The sequence below is a fragment of the Danio rerio genome, chromosome 17 (assembly GCF_052040795.2).
Source record: "Danio rerio strain M-AB ecotype USA chromosome 17, GRCz13ab, whole genome shotgun sequence".
Taxonomy (NCBI): domain Eukaryota; kingdom Metazoa; phylum Chordata; class Actinopteri; order Cypriniformes; family Danionidae; genus Danio; species Danio rerio.
Window position 1 is genome coordinate 21,727,083 of NC_141037.1, and position 15,263 is coordinate 21,742,345.

The following is a 15,263-nucleotide window of genomic DNA, read 5'->3' on the forward strand; positions in this document are numbered from 1 at the left end:
ATTTTTTCTAATATTTTATTTAACATTTGCACAATATTTTAAAAAACAATACCAATAAAGTGGAAGACGACGACAGGGATTGTTTCTGTTCAGGCTCATAGCCAGCCTTGCAAAAGGGGTGGTTCTTTTTTCTCAAAAAAATAGATCTTTTTGCAGCTATAAGCCTTGTTTTCTTTTAAATTATAAGATTTAAATGCTGCATTTTAGTGACATTTTAAGCTCTATTTTAGCTGCTTGTCAGATGGTCACCATAACCACCCTTTCTAATGTACCAAAATTATTTCCTAAAGACAACGCAGTAGCGAGCAATGACTTCTCTCATGTCAGACTGTAAAATGAAAATATTTGTTAGCATTGGCCAAATATCATTAGCTGAAGTCACACCAAAGTGACAGCCAACAGAGGATTCTGGTTGGTCTTAAAGCCTTTTTCGATGAGTTATTTTTATTTGATGGCATAGCAGTCATAATAGGACAAGTGAGCTCATATATGGGACAAATCTGGACCTTTATCAGTGAGGGGTGGGTTTTCCGAATCACCTAAACCCCCTTTGGCTGTGGGCCCACTGTTACTATACATGTACTGTGTATATACACACATATATACACAACATACAGTATGAAGCATATATAGTAAATGTAACGGATGCAAGCTAGTAAGAGCTGTGCAGGTAAAACCTCACTCCTCTGACCTCTAAAGGTGCTCTAGCGACAGACGCTAGAGGCCATGGTCTTTAGCCTCCTTGGTAGAGCAACCGATTCCCATGCGGAAGGTCGCCAGTTTGAAACCAGCTTGGAGCGGGTTGGGTGGCGTAGGACCGGTAGGGTTACATTGGTGCCGTGACCCAGATTGGAGTGAGGTTTATGGGGGTGAGTGTAACGGAGACCAGCTAGTAAGTACTGTGCAGGTAAAACCTCACTCCCCTGACCTCTAAACGTGCTCTAGCGACAGACGCTAGAGGCTATGGTCTTTAGCCTCCTTGGTAGAGCAACCGGTTCCCATGCGGAAGGTCGCCGGTTAGATACAAGCTCGGAGCGGGTTGGGTGGCGCAGGACCGGCAGGGTTACATAAACATTAACGAGATAACAATACTCACATTTTACAAAGCCAATGACATGAATATATAGGTTAGAAAGAAATTATAAACGTAGAATTTACAAACGTAAAATGCTGGATTCACAAGAGTCTTAGGATAAGTTCCCATGTGATTTCAGCTTCTTCTTTTTTTTTTCTTTTTTTTGTAAAATTTTAAGACATAGTTGTCCTATTTGAATGACTTAAAGCAATTATTTCCGATAATAGGGAGCCTTTGGAGATTTCCAATTAAGTAAGATCATCTTTTTAGCTGTAATCATGCTAACCATTAGGGCTTGCTGTTAGGCTAACCAAAAGGTGTCCAGTATATTAGAGTATCCAAAAAGGGCCAAATTGTAGTCAGGTTGGAAATTGATTCCAGAAGCACTGGAAAACAATTTAAAAATGTTGAACCAAAATTCATGAAGAACAAGACAAAATCAAAATAAATGAGCCCAAATCCCTTCTGCCCCACCTCATCTGCCACATGTAGGAGATACAGAGGAAAATATTTTACTTAATCTGGTTTTAGAGAAGTGATAACGATATAAAACTTTAAATCGGATTCATTTATGTCTCAAATTTATTGTACCTCTCTTTATTCTCGACAGGACTTCTTCCCAGATCTCATCAGCCACTTCTTCATTCAAATCCATAGCCCAAGCTTTCTTTATGTGATTAGTGCATATTGGTGCATCAAAAGTATGAACAAAGCTTGATATCACATGTCAAGTACTTTATGTAAACATGACCTAATTGACTGTGCACAAGAAAATAGCATTTCATTTGAAAGACACAATATTTTGTTTTAGTGAGTAATCTAGACATTAAAGTAAACCCTTTACAAGTTGGAATCATGTATTTCGCATATCTCTATGATAGATGATTCAATTATGATAGTAATGGAGGAGCTTTGTGCACTTGTGGTGATGCTTTACTGGAACATGAGTGAGGTACTTCTGCAGGCTACAAGTACATTTATTTGTATCCCGAATACAATATATTGCTTAAATTTCTTTGAAAAAAACTGAGTAAAAAATATAACTAGTTAAATTTGCATATAGTTATTTGATAACTGGATTTATATCCAGTTAGCAGACACATTTATGTGATCAAAGTAAAGAACATGCATGAAGTGACCTGGTGTAAACAAGTTCTATTTTGTGAAACTGGGTGGAAGCACTGCCTTTGGTTTAGTCTCTAATTTATCAGAGGTCACCAAAGCTGAAAAAACCATAACTATTTTGGCATATGTTTTACGCAGTGGATACCCTTTCAGCTGCAACCCAGTACTGGGAAACAGCCACATGCTCTCGTATTTATACGCGCACTTATACACTATGGTCAATTTGGTTTACCCAATTCACCTATAGCGCATGTCTTTGGACTGTTGGGGAAACCCAAGCACCGGGGGAAACCCATGCAAACACAGGGAGAACATGCAAACTCCACACACCGTGCCCTCCCTGGTTTTAGGTAGAAGAGTTAAACTAATTTATTGTAGAGTTTAGTTTGTGTACTATTGATGAAACTTTTGGGAGAATACTTGCTGGATAACACTCTGCAGTGTTAATTTAGTGTCAAAGAGATACCATTGTACTGTATTACTATTTGGAATTGATTTTCATTTTTATATTTTTATTTTGATTAGTTAAATATTGTTGACTTTTTGTCACATTTATTTATTTGTTAAAGAAGACTTTAGTATGGGTCACACCAATTTGCTTTTAACTGTCATTTGCCTCAATTAATAAACAATTCACTGCATTAAAGTGAGAATTTGTCACCATTTTAAGTTTTGCCCAAATTCTTTTGATTTTATTGACCTTGCCTCTTAAGCTTTACATCAACACTATAATCAAGATACATTTGAAAACCACTCCCCGTTCACACCATAGTTTAAGCATTTCCCAAAAATGGGAAACAACTGTGCATTTATATTGCATCTGTGAGTAAATATTCTGCCTCTGTTAAAGAAATGCAATCTGAATTATGTACAAACTAACTTTAATTTTTAACAACACTAGCAAACTGGAGAGCAAAACAACACTGGCACAGCAACCAACCGTCTTGCTGCATCACATAACTAAAAATGTTTTTAGTCCATAATTTTTTTATAGTCCACTTTTTTAATAATGTAACCAAATAAACTTTGGAAAACATTTTAAACCACTTGAACAAATACATTAACCCCTTTTTACCTATTTATTCTTTCCAGCAATTTTCCGAAAAGAAAATTTGTAACATTAACGGAAATTTCCCAGAACGCTGCTCGGTGTAACCCTTAGAAGAAAAATTGCCGGAAAGAGCACGTTCTTGTTTAGAATGCACTGACATGGACGTCCACTCCGACCAAGTAGAACCTTCAGACGCATTCACATCTATACTGTTTATGAAAATATAAGGCTTTAAATCTTTCTCCAGATTAATTTAGCTGCTGCTTGGGAGTCAGTTTCAATGTTCCTTTTCAGTGGAAAAAAATGATCGATAAAATAGATAAACTGCTGTGACTTTACCTGTGTTTAGCTGCATGACGTGCGTGTATGGGAAGAATTCCTGTGAGTGATATCTAGGTAGCTTACAACACCGGGAGTCTTATATTTTAAAAAGTATCTCACAAGCTGCAGCACAAACTAAAGTGTACATCTCGTTATGCAATGGTATTCGTCTATATGTTTTCATTGATGTTGTTCACAACATCTATTATTTGGTCTGTCTCTGAGACAAAAGCAGCTACATGAATGCCAATGTTTTAAATAAAAGTGAAAAAGAAGTACTCCTTCATGCTTAATTCAAGCGCGGTCATTTATGGCTTGTTTCCACCGAGTGGTACAGTACGGTACGGTATGGGTCACCTTTATCAGGTTTGAGTTTCACACTGCCTAAAGAGTATGGTATCCTTTTGGTGGGCATAGTGTTTGACAGTAAAATTCAGTCAACGTCATTCTCACTCAAGGAAATGTCTAGAGTAAAGCTGTATGGGATGTTTACATATCATATGAGAAACACTTCTCACAAAATACATGCTTTATACACATAAATATTGGTGTATAAATGTTCATTATAAACTAAATTTGATTATAACTGCAGATCAATGATAGCCTACTAGCTATTACATAAAATAAATAAATGCAGCATATATGAACACATACAGCCCCTTACAGTCTCTGATATTTTACCAATTACAGAAACTCTACACACAATATCCATTTAGTCCTTATTTGAGTAAACAGCACGCAACATATAGCCTACACCAGGGATGGGCAAACTCGGTCCTGGAGGGCCAGTGTCCTGCACAGTTTAGCTCCAACACTAATCAAGCACACCTGAACAAGCTGATCAGTGTCTTCAAGATCACTAGAAATCTACAAGCAGGTGTGTTTGAGTTTGAGTTGGAATAAAACTCTGCAGGGACACCGGCCCTCGAGGATCAAGTTTGCCCATCTCTGGCCTACACTCAGAACAAACTTCTCATCTGCATTTTTAATCTTCACCAGCACATGCAACCTCTTGTTAGAAAGTAATTTTATCATTCCGAGTTTCATCAGTAATGGTAGCAGTTTTTTCTTGTTTTAGGTTGCTGAAAGAATCATTTTCTTCTTTGTTTTTTGTGCTTCACTGGTTTTACATTTTTAACAGCTTTATGAACTTCATTAACAGAATAAGTTCATTGAAAAAAACTTTGTACAAAGGAGGGGATTTTGAAAGTCTACATTTGTTGGAAAAGGAATTTACCATTTAAAATAATAAAATTAACAAAATTGGAAAAAAAGTTTATCACCATCATATCAACAAATGATTTATTTTGCTTTTTTTTTTTTTTTGCAGAATAATTAGAAAAACTGTTTTTCCAAAGTAATTGCACACTCTGACAATCAACAAATGTGACATATTCTTATTTTTCATTCTCCCTTGTGCGAGCTAGTGACGTATCTCTGTAAACCAACAGCGTTCAGCCGTGCCTTTTGGTACCCTTTTGTTGTGCTAGGTACCCTTTGAAAAAGGTACCCAAAAAGTGGTATGGTACGGTTCACTTAGTTCCTTTTGACAGTGGAAACGGCCATACCATACAGAACCACTAAGTGGAAATGTGCAATTAGATCTAAATTTTCGTTAATGAAGTCAGAATATACCCATGTTTTAGAATGGATGTGTAAATGGTTCTTTCCAGAAAAATTCCAGAAGGTCCTTGCCTGTGTGAACAGTGCATATTTGAATCTACTGTTCATGCCAGAAATTTTCTAGATATTTACCAATATCACTGTGTGAAAGACGCTATTGTTTCACCATGGACCAATCATAGATTTAAAAAAAAAAACTGTTTCTAAATGAAAGTGTGTATTTGGCTGGTTATGGCTTGTGTGACCAAAACATTTCCCATCCTTATCTGTAGCAACTCATTGATAATAAGCTTGATATAAAATATACAGAATTTGATGTTAATTTAACATGCATTCTTGCAGCATAACCACTAAAGTCCACATTTTTTTATAGAAGTGAAAAATTTATTAAAGGAGAAATATGAGAATAGCCTTCAAGTCAATTTAATTTCAACCAAAATCACACACACAACACATTGTGACTTCTGAGCTGCTAAATAGGAACTTTGCCCAAAGGAATTATATACGGTTGTGTTTCGAGACTTTTATAAGACTATTAGAAGCTTTCACATTACTCTTCTATCACTGACACAGAGCTTATACTTCAAACCCAGAGAGTGAAAGGTCTTCCCCTGAGAGTAAACACTTGCACCCTAGAGAGGCACTTAGCATTAAAAAATTCAACACAACATTATGAGAGCAGACAATGTGACACAGTGTGCATTTGGAAGCGTCTCGTCTCTGATGTTAAGAAACTCATCCAGCCCACGAACACAACAAACATGTGCCTTGTGGTCCATCAGAAGCGCGGACTGATGTTGTTTATGTATGAGGTTTATGAACAGAATGTGCAGTGGAGCAGTCGGATGGGGCTCTGGCACACAGTAACAGTGTTGATGTGACCCCAGGGGGGCGTTTAGGGAATATATAGTGCTGAGAACAGAGGAGGTGTATAGAGACGGGATGCTCTTGGGGAAGGGTTTAGTCTGGTTTAGAAACTGTTTGTAATGCAAATGGTCAGTTGAAGAAATAGCTTTGTTGTTGTATAATGTGACTGTTGTATAATGTGACATTCCTGTGTTGCGGGGGATATTTTAATTGAATTTTAAATCTTCATTAAAGACCTGTTTAATAGATCCCTGTTTTTGTGATCTCTAGCTACACTGTAAAAAAATCTGGGTTCCACACAATACCTTCATGTTGCCCCAACACAAACCCATTAAGTAAACCTAATTGTTTTTTTTTTATTTATGTGGACTAAACAGGTGACGCGGTGGCGCAGTAGGTAGTGCTGTCGCCTCACAGCAAGAAGGTCTCTGGTTCGAGCCTCGGCTGTATCAGTTGACGTTTCAGTGTAGAGTTTGCATGTTCTCCCCGAGTTCACATGCGTTTCCTCCGGGTGCTCCGGTTTCCCCCACAGTCCAAAGACATGCCGTACAGGTGAATTGGGTGAGCTAAAATTGTCCATAGTGTATGTGTGTGAATGAGTGTATATGGGTGTTTCCCAGTGACGGGTTACAGTTGGAAGGGCATCCGCTGCATTAAACATATGCTGGATAAGTCGGCAGTTCATTCTGCTGTGTGGACTGAACAAAAAACAATTAAGTTGTCCCTAAAGGGCATCACGCACCGGATGTGCCGCTCAGCACCGCAACACGGCACGCACATGACAGTTGGAAGTATCGCACACCACACAAGTACATTCGCATGCTATTTAAAATTAAAACATTCGCATGCTATTTAAAAATAATTTAATTATTCAGATGGCACTCTGTGGCACGGCAGAAATGTAAACAGTGTCCTGAAGCCGCCTTTCCACTGCATATGACAAGCGTCAGACCGGAAGTCATTAATTTCCAATACAGAGTAGTCCGGGAACTGCATGGATTTCTGGTTATCTCCATGTGCGGAAAATTCTGATCCGATTTGAACTGCGGATTTGTTGAAATATTGTAACTCCTGCGACTAGACCCCATGTGACCGGCCAAACGGATGTAATGTTTTCCAGCGTTGTCCAAGCAGGTCCGTGCATGCAAAATGAGAAATAGGGTTTTTTCGTTATTTTTTTAATCAGAAAAAAGTCTATATGAAAAAAAAAAATTTCTGTTTATGAATTTCTAGTATTCATTCATTCAACCATGATAAACGGACAGAGAATACAGGTTTTTTTTTGCACTTTATTTCGCAAACCACGAGAATCAGCTTCTCTCCCATGGTGCATGACAACACTGAAAATTCTGTGCGACTGCCACAAGGGGGCGTATTTCGACAGTCATTTTCAAATGTCGTGTACAGTGGAAAGGTGGCTTGAGTCGTAGTCATAGCTTGAAATCTATGTTTAGAATTCTAAAATGCGTGGCGCATTGCTGCGCGTCACCGAGCGGCACATCCAGTGTTCAACCCTCTTAAAGACCTCAAGAAATTTGACAATTCAGCTCATTTTAAGTAAATAGTCAGAACAAGCAGCAAAAATTTCTTTCAAGAGTTCCCACTTAGATATGCTTGGCATTTATAGCAGGTTTGGCATGCTGTCCCGGGAGAGAACCCTGAGCTCAGAGATATTTGAGCCCAGGGCTCCCGCCCGGTCAATAAGCATATCAGGGAATCCAAGATCAGGTAGGTCTCGATAGCTCCCCCTTTAGAAAGGGGAGAAAAAGGAGGAGATGGGGTGGAAGGGGGGATTTTTCCAAAACGAAGATAGAGCAATAAGGAGAAAGTGATCCATTTATATTAAGCTAGGATCACTCTGATTGGATTATTACTGATTACGGATGAGTGGCCAGCGGTGCTCAATCATATCACGTGCTACTCTCGAAATTAGTTTATGAAACTTTACTTTTCTGTGTATTTTCCATTCAGCTACTGTATATTTGAATATTGCATTAAAAATGCTTAATGGAAATGCCAAGATGTGAATACATTTTGAAAATGTGCATAAATAAAAAGTTTAGGACTTTTTTAGGACTTGGATCCACCGTTTGTGAACCACAAGCTTACAAATGGCAATTATCAGATATAAAAGAGAGAAGAAATCTATTAAAAGGCCTTGATGTGTGCATCGTAAGGGCATGGCCTCACTCTTCATGTTAAAGTGGCAGGGTGGGTATATGCATCCAATGCTGTCATAACCGCTTTAGACTGACAACTTTGATATTTATGACGTACACTGATGAAAGAGTGCAATCGGCACTCTGCATGAGAGCTGTGTGTGTGTGTGTGTGTGTGTCTATATTGATTGCGGGGCTCTGATGGCTTCACTGTAGGTGGTCTTCTAAGACATAGTGCATGCATCTCTCTAAACTGCTAATAAGGTCATATTGGCCACACAAACATACACACACACACACACACACACACACATAGATTGATAGAGAGAGAGTCCTCTCTAATCCACATCCTTAATAACACAAATTATATATAATTTAGCTATTTCTAAGAGAAGAATAATTTGCCTTTTCTTGTAATACAGCCCACACTGCGCTATTCAGCATTACAATTAAATGTTAGTCTTCATCCTTGGACAATTCTTACACTTTAAGAGATTTGGAGGGTTGTCCTGAAGTGTTTTTTGTAGATAAAATGCAATAAATTTTGTATTCTTGAAAGATTTTGATGTTATGCGTGGATCCTGGAGTTCTGTTCAGAGTCACGTTATGGTCTCGTAGAGAGTCTCGTGGAGCTTGTTGGTGGTGACATTTAGACTTGTAAAAATCAAACTCTGGCTTTTTATCGTAGAGTTTTTGACCCATGCTCTTTTCACTTCGCTTGCTGTCAGATAGTTAAACTGTTATTTGCTGAGAGAGAAAGAGAGAGAGAGAGAGAGGGAGAGAGAGGGAGAGAAGCGGAAATGTGTCTAAATTGTCTGTAAAAGATCAAATGCGGGTGCTGCAGTGGAGACCAGACATTAATCTGCATGATTTATATTTCAGATTTACTCTACAATTTGAGAATGAGTATTGCCATAACTTCACCCCTCAAGACACAAAAAAAAAATAACTTTAATAATGATTCTAAAAGTAAATCAGTAATACACCTTTATACTAATAGTACTCATAATATGTATATAATAGTAAATAATAAAACAAATTAACATGTGAGTCTGATATGTATCATCAGATATTATTATTATTATTATTATTATTATTATTATTATTATTATTATTATCATTATTATTATTATTATGTGTTTAAACTGCAAAGTATTAGTAGGTTTATTATTTTTTTATTGTTTGTTATTATTTTAAAGTATGACTATTGTGTTTGCAATAAATTACTGTACAGAACATATTGTAAAAGTTTATAATAGTATGCTTACAATCATCTAACAATATATATATATATATATATATATATATATATATATATATATATATATATATATATATATATATATATATATATATATATATATTAATAATAATATAATATATATATATATATATATATATTCATACTTTTATGTGAAGGCTGGAGTATGAGAAGGAGCACTATCCTGCAGAAGATTTTGCCCTCTCCTGTGGTTTGTAATGTAATGGGCAGCACAAATGTCTTAATACCTCAGGCTGTTGATGTTGCCATCCACTCTGCAGATCTCTCGCATGCCCCCATACTGAATGTAATCCCAAACCATGATTTTTCCTTAACCAAACTTGACTGATAATTCTGGGAATCTTGGGTCATGAGGGTTCCAATAGGTCTCTTGCAGTATTTGTGATGATTGGGATGCAGTTTAACAAACGATTTATCTGAAAAAATCTACCTTCTGCCACTTTTCAAATGATCAAGTCTGAAGAAGTAAAGTTATAGTTTATTGCTCTATAACTGGGATTGATGACGAGACTTTTGTCAGGTAGTGTATTTGCATTCTAGTTCAACTAAAAGTCAATATAGTGTGTGTGTGTGTGTGTGTGTGTGTGTGTGTGTGTGTGTGTGTGTGTGTGTGTGTGTGTGTGTGTGTGTGTGTGTGTGTGTGTGTGTGTGTGTGTGTGTGTGTTTGTGTTTGTGTTTGTGTGTTTGTGTGTGTGTGTTTGTGTGTGTGTGTATAAACAGCATTCAAAGTGCATCATCTGAAATTGAAAACTGCATCAGTCATTGGTCTGTAGTTATTGTGGATAAAATCTCCTTACAATCCAAAACATAAGTTGCTTCATTCCACAATGCATTCAGGTCAGCCACAAGACAAGACTAGTCTGGACTGTAGTCTCCACTATCACCTCCTTCTCCTGCAACTTCTCATCGCTGTCTTTCTCTCCTTTTCCTCTCCGTCTGACTTTCATTCCTTTTACTTATTTGGTCTTTCTCTGGCCTCCCTCACTCTTAAGCTTCTGAATCTGTCAAGGCCTCGAGAGGCTTAATCAGTGTCAGAACGGCCTTCACCAGAGCCTCCAGCTGTGGACATATTAGTTTACACACACACATACTCACACACACTCACACGTATATGTGTCTTTTGTTTCCCTGCTGAGGAAATTGTTGAAACTGCTGGACACAGAATTAGACTGTGTCTGAGAGGGTGCTGGGGGGAAACACGGGGCAGAACATCACCAGAGGACACGCACACACTCTATGCACACCTATAATGAAGCATCAGATATAGCAGCTACATCAGTAACATTCTGATCCTTTGCTAAAGTTTGTCCTTGGTAGAAACAAGCGTCTGCCGCTGCTGTGGGTGATAACGATCCATAGAATACATTGAATATTTATGCACAACGTAAATGTGATGGGTGAGACTGAAATGTTAACGCCTCATCAATTGTTTAGTGAGGGAAGTGCACCCTTCAGTGGACGAAGGAGAAACTGCACTGCCGTGTCTAAGAGGAAATAATGATTCTTTATGCACTCATATTAAAGGGATATTACTCACCATTGGGCTAGATAGTTTTTTATTAAAAGGACGTTAAAGTAGATTATTTGGTGAAGTTATTCAACAACAAAACCCAAGCGATCACACACAGATCCATAAAAAAGGTCAATAACATACAGTCATGAGAAAAACTATAATCATACACACACATACAAATAATATATGCCTAGACAGAATAATATAATGAAAATAATAATAAAAATAAAATTCATTTTAAACAGACAGTGTAAAACAAATGAATAAAATTACAATGACAACTAAACAAACAGTCATGGATTTCCTTTGAATACCTCTTTATATTAATATTTAAGCAATTGTTTATTTTCCTTGGGCTTAGTCTCTATTTCAAAGGTCGCCACAGCATATGCTTAATGCAGCATATGTTTTATGCAGCGGATGCCCTTCCAGCTGCAACCCAGTACTGGAAAACACCAGGGATGTAACAATATTGTAAATATCGTCATAACGCAGTAGTAATTTTTTTCAATATTACAGTAGGCTCATGACTCAATAAAACTATATTTCTGAGAAAAGTTTGCTTAGGCGAATGAAGCGAACAGGAGGTAGCAGGATCTACAATTCCCATAAGCCTAGGCATGGCCATCATCCTTTGCGTTCTGTTGTTACTATCCAGTAATGCGGAAATGGAGTGTGTTGCTAGTAGCGGGGAAGAAAAAGAGCTGGAAATGATCGAACCTAAAGCGGGTTTTAAATCGGATGTGTGGAAGCATTTCAGTTTCTCTCTAAAAAAAGATACGAAAAAGGAGAAAAGGTGACAGACAAAGAAAAAAACAATATGCAGGCACTGCCAGACTGTGGTGAAATATAAGTCGGGGAATACGACTAAAAACAGTCATGCGGACTGCAGAACACAGCACACTTGTTAGATTGATGCAGACATTAGTCCCTTTCACACAGTGATATCGGTAAATATCCGGAAGGTCTGTATGTGTGAAAGGGGCTACTGACTTGTACCGCAAAGAGACCTCTGTCTCACTCATGGCTTGTCCTCTCAAGTGGTGGAAAGACAATGCACAATATTACCCACTGCTGTCAACCTTGGCTAAATCATATCTCTCTGTCCCAGAAACCTCAGTCCCAAATGAGAGGGTTTTTTTTCTGTTGCAGGGGACGTGCCCAGAGATCCCAGCTTTTACCAGATTATAGTTATATGATGATTTTCCTTTAAAAACCCATCTCTATCTAAGTGAGTGAGTGATTAAATGTTGAATGTGATGAGTTTTCAACAATACTAAATTGAAACTTTATTTTTTTATATATATGGTTTAATATTTTTTTGTTATTAAAATTGAAAAAATGAAGTTCCTGTTTCAAAACTTACAGATAGATGGCTAATTTGTATGTCATTGATATGTTATGTTCTGTGCTAAGGTAAATAAACACTTTTGGCACTTTTTTTGAGTCTTTTCATTAGTTTTGTTTTTCCTCTAAATTATTCAATAAATACTGTACCGTTCCATTCATACCGAAGTATTATCGTACTGTGAAATTCTGATACCGTTACATCCCTAGAAAACACCTATACACACTCATACTCATACACAACGGCCAATTCGGACACCTGCAGAAACCTACGTGAACACGGGGACAACATGCTAACTCCACACAGAAATGCCAACTGGCCAAGTTGATACTTGAACCAGCAATTTTCTTGCTGTGAGGTGACACTGCTAACCACTGAGCCACCATGCCGCGCTCAAAAATATATATATTTTTTATTTTGTTTGAGATGAAGTGTTAGGAATTAGTTTAATTTATTTCTAAAATGAGAAAATGATAGGTAACTAATTTCTGTTTGTGAATGAGCAATTCATTTATTCATTTTCATCCGCTTTTCCGGGGTCTGGTCATGGGAGGATAACCCCAGACTTCTCTCTCCCCAGACACTTTCCCAAGGTCTTCTCTGGTGGAACATGCTTAGTACACTTCCCTAAGTAGGCGTCCAGGCGGCATCCAAAACAGATTCTCGAGCCACCTCAGTTGACTTCTCTCGATGTGAAGAAGCAACAACTTTACTCCGAGCTCGTTCTAGGTGACAGAGCTCCTTGTTCCATCTGTAAGAGTGCACCCTGCGAAGGAAACTCATTTTAGCCGCTTGTATCTGAGATCTTGTCTTTTTGGTCTTGACCCAAAGCTCATGACCATAGGTGAGAGTAAGAACATAGATTGTCAGTCTCACATTCTTCCATCCTTCCCTCACTCATGAACAAAACCCCAAGGTCCTTGAACTCCTCCACCTGGGGTAAAGACCTTCCTCCAACCTGAAGGTGGCAAGCCACCTTTTTCCGGTGGAGCACCATGGACTTAGACTTGGAGGTGCTGATTCTCATGCCAGCTGTGTCACACTCTGCAACAAACCGCTCCAGTGCATGCTGAAGGTCCATGTCCAATGAAGTCAACGTGTATAAACAATTTGCCATATAAAATAAAATTAAAAATCTATGATGTGTTCCAGGGTTTTATATTTTGAGTTATTATAATAAAAAATAATGTATCTTAGACTAAAGCAATGCACAGCTTTGACAAAATCCTATATATGAGAACCTAGTGTCTTGATACATGTAATGACATACAGTATCAACCTCAGCACTCATGCCAAGCACCACCCACAGATCGGTGGCTAAATATCTGGTGCATATGGCACACTTTCCCGGAAACACTTTGGCAGATTCTTAGTCGTTCTCTGATTGGTTTAAATATACAGGATTTGCGGGAGTCAAATGTGCAGGAATCTTAACTGGTAAACCTGGAAACAATTCAGATTGTATAAAAAACTCTGCCGTTTCATTAATGACAGTATTAACAGATGTATAGTTGAAGTCAGAATTATTAGACCCTCTTTAAAATTAGTTTTCTTCTTTTTAAAAATATTTCCCAAATGATGTTTAACAGAGTAAGGAAAGTTTCACAGTATGTCTTATAATTTTTTTATTTGAGAAAGTTTTATTTGTTTTATTCTGGTTAAGCAGTTATTATTTTTTCAAACTTCATTTTAAGACTAAGATTATTAGCACCTTTAAGCTATATATTTTTTCTTTAGTTAAATCCTGCAACTTCCATAAGGTATATAGAAGTAAATGTGCAATGGTAAGAAATTTACAAGATGTAATTAGGGATAGTTCATAACTTACAGTAGGGATAGGCTATCTCGCCCCAAAATAAGATTGCCTACAATCATAATTTACTCATTCTTTAGCGTGAAATATTGAAATGTTGGGAAAAAATTACAACATTTGTCAGAGTATCTTTTGTGTTCAACAGAACAAACTGGTCCAGGTAATGTAAAGGGTGAGCAAATTATAACAGAATTGTCATTTTTGGGTAAACTATAATTTTAAAGATGTTGTAGCCTAAATAGTAACAACACTGACTGATATTTTTGCTCCATTAAATCTCAGTGTTTAATAAAAAGCCACAAGCATTTATTTAGTTAAATCTGAGTTAATGCTACCCGAGTAAAACACATGACAGAACTACAATCATCTAAACTAAATGATCAAATAAAAATAAAATAATTTCAAACCCCTGTTAATCATTAATCCATGTGGGACATTTTTTTCATTATGATTTAGATGTTTTTGACATGCCACAGTACCAATAGAACAAATTACCAGTACACTAAGATATGTTTCCATTAAAGAAATACAATTCCCATTATAACTAAAAAAAAAAAGACCATAACAGATACTGGATGTGTTTTGTTCAGCTGTGCTTGTTATTCATTAAATAAATCAGTGATGGCACTAATCAAATGACTATGAAGATTTACGGGAAAAAAAAACATAACTGCTGCTAAATGTCTAATTTGGGCTGATAAAGTTTTTAATTTGATATATTTTTATTTCTATTTATTTATTGTGAATCAAAACCAACTAGCAGTTCGCTAAAATCGCTAACAAATGATTCTTGTGAACTGTCTGGAGAGAATCGAAACTATTCAGCGCTAATGGGCGACCATTGATCTCAATAGGCCTCATGATGATGATCCTTCCCTGAAACGTGTGGAGCGTTTTCTGAATCAACATCTAGCTCGCTACAGTTTTCATGTCTGCATTGATTTGAAACTGGTTCGTTCCATGTCGATACACTTTTTATTTTGCAAAGAACTTTTAAGCTATTGACCCTTGAAAAAAATAGCATAGCCGTTGAGAAAGAAATATGATAGGCTATACATTAATGAAACAAAGAAGGCGCTTGCAGGT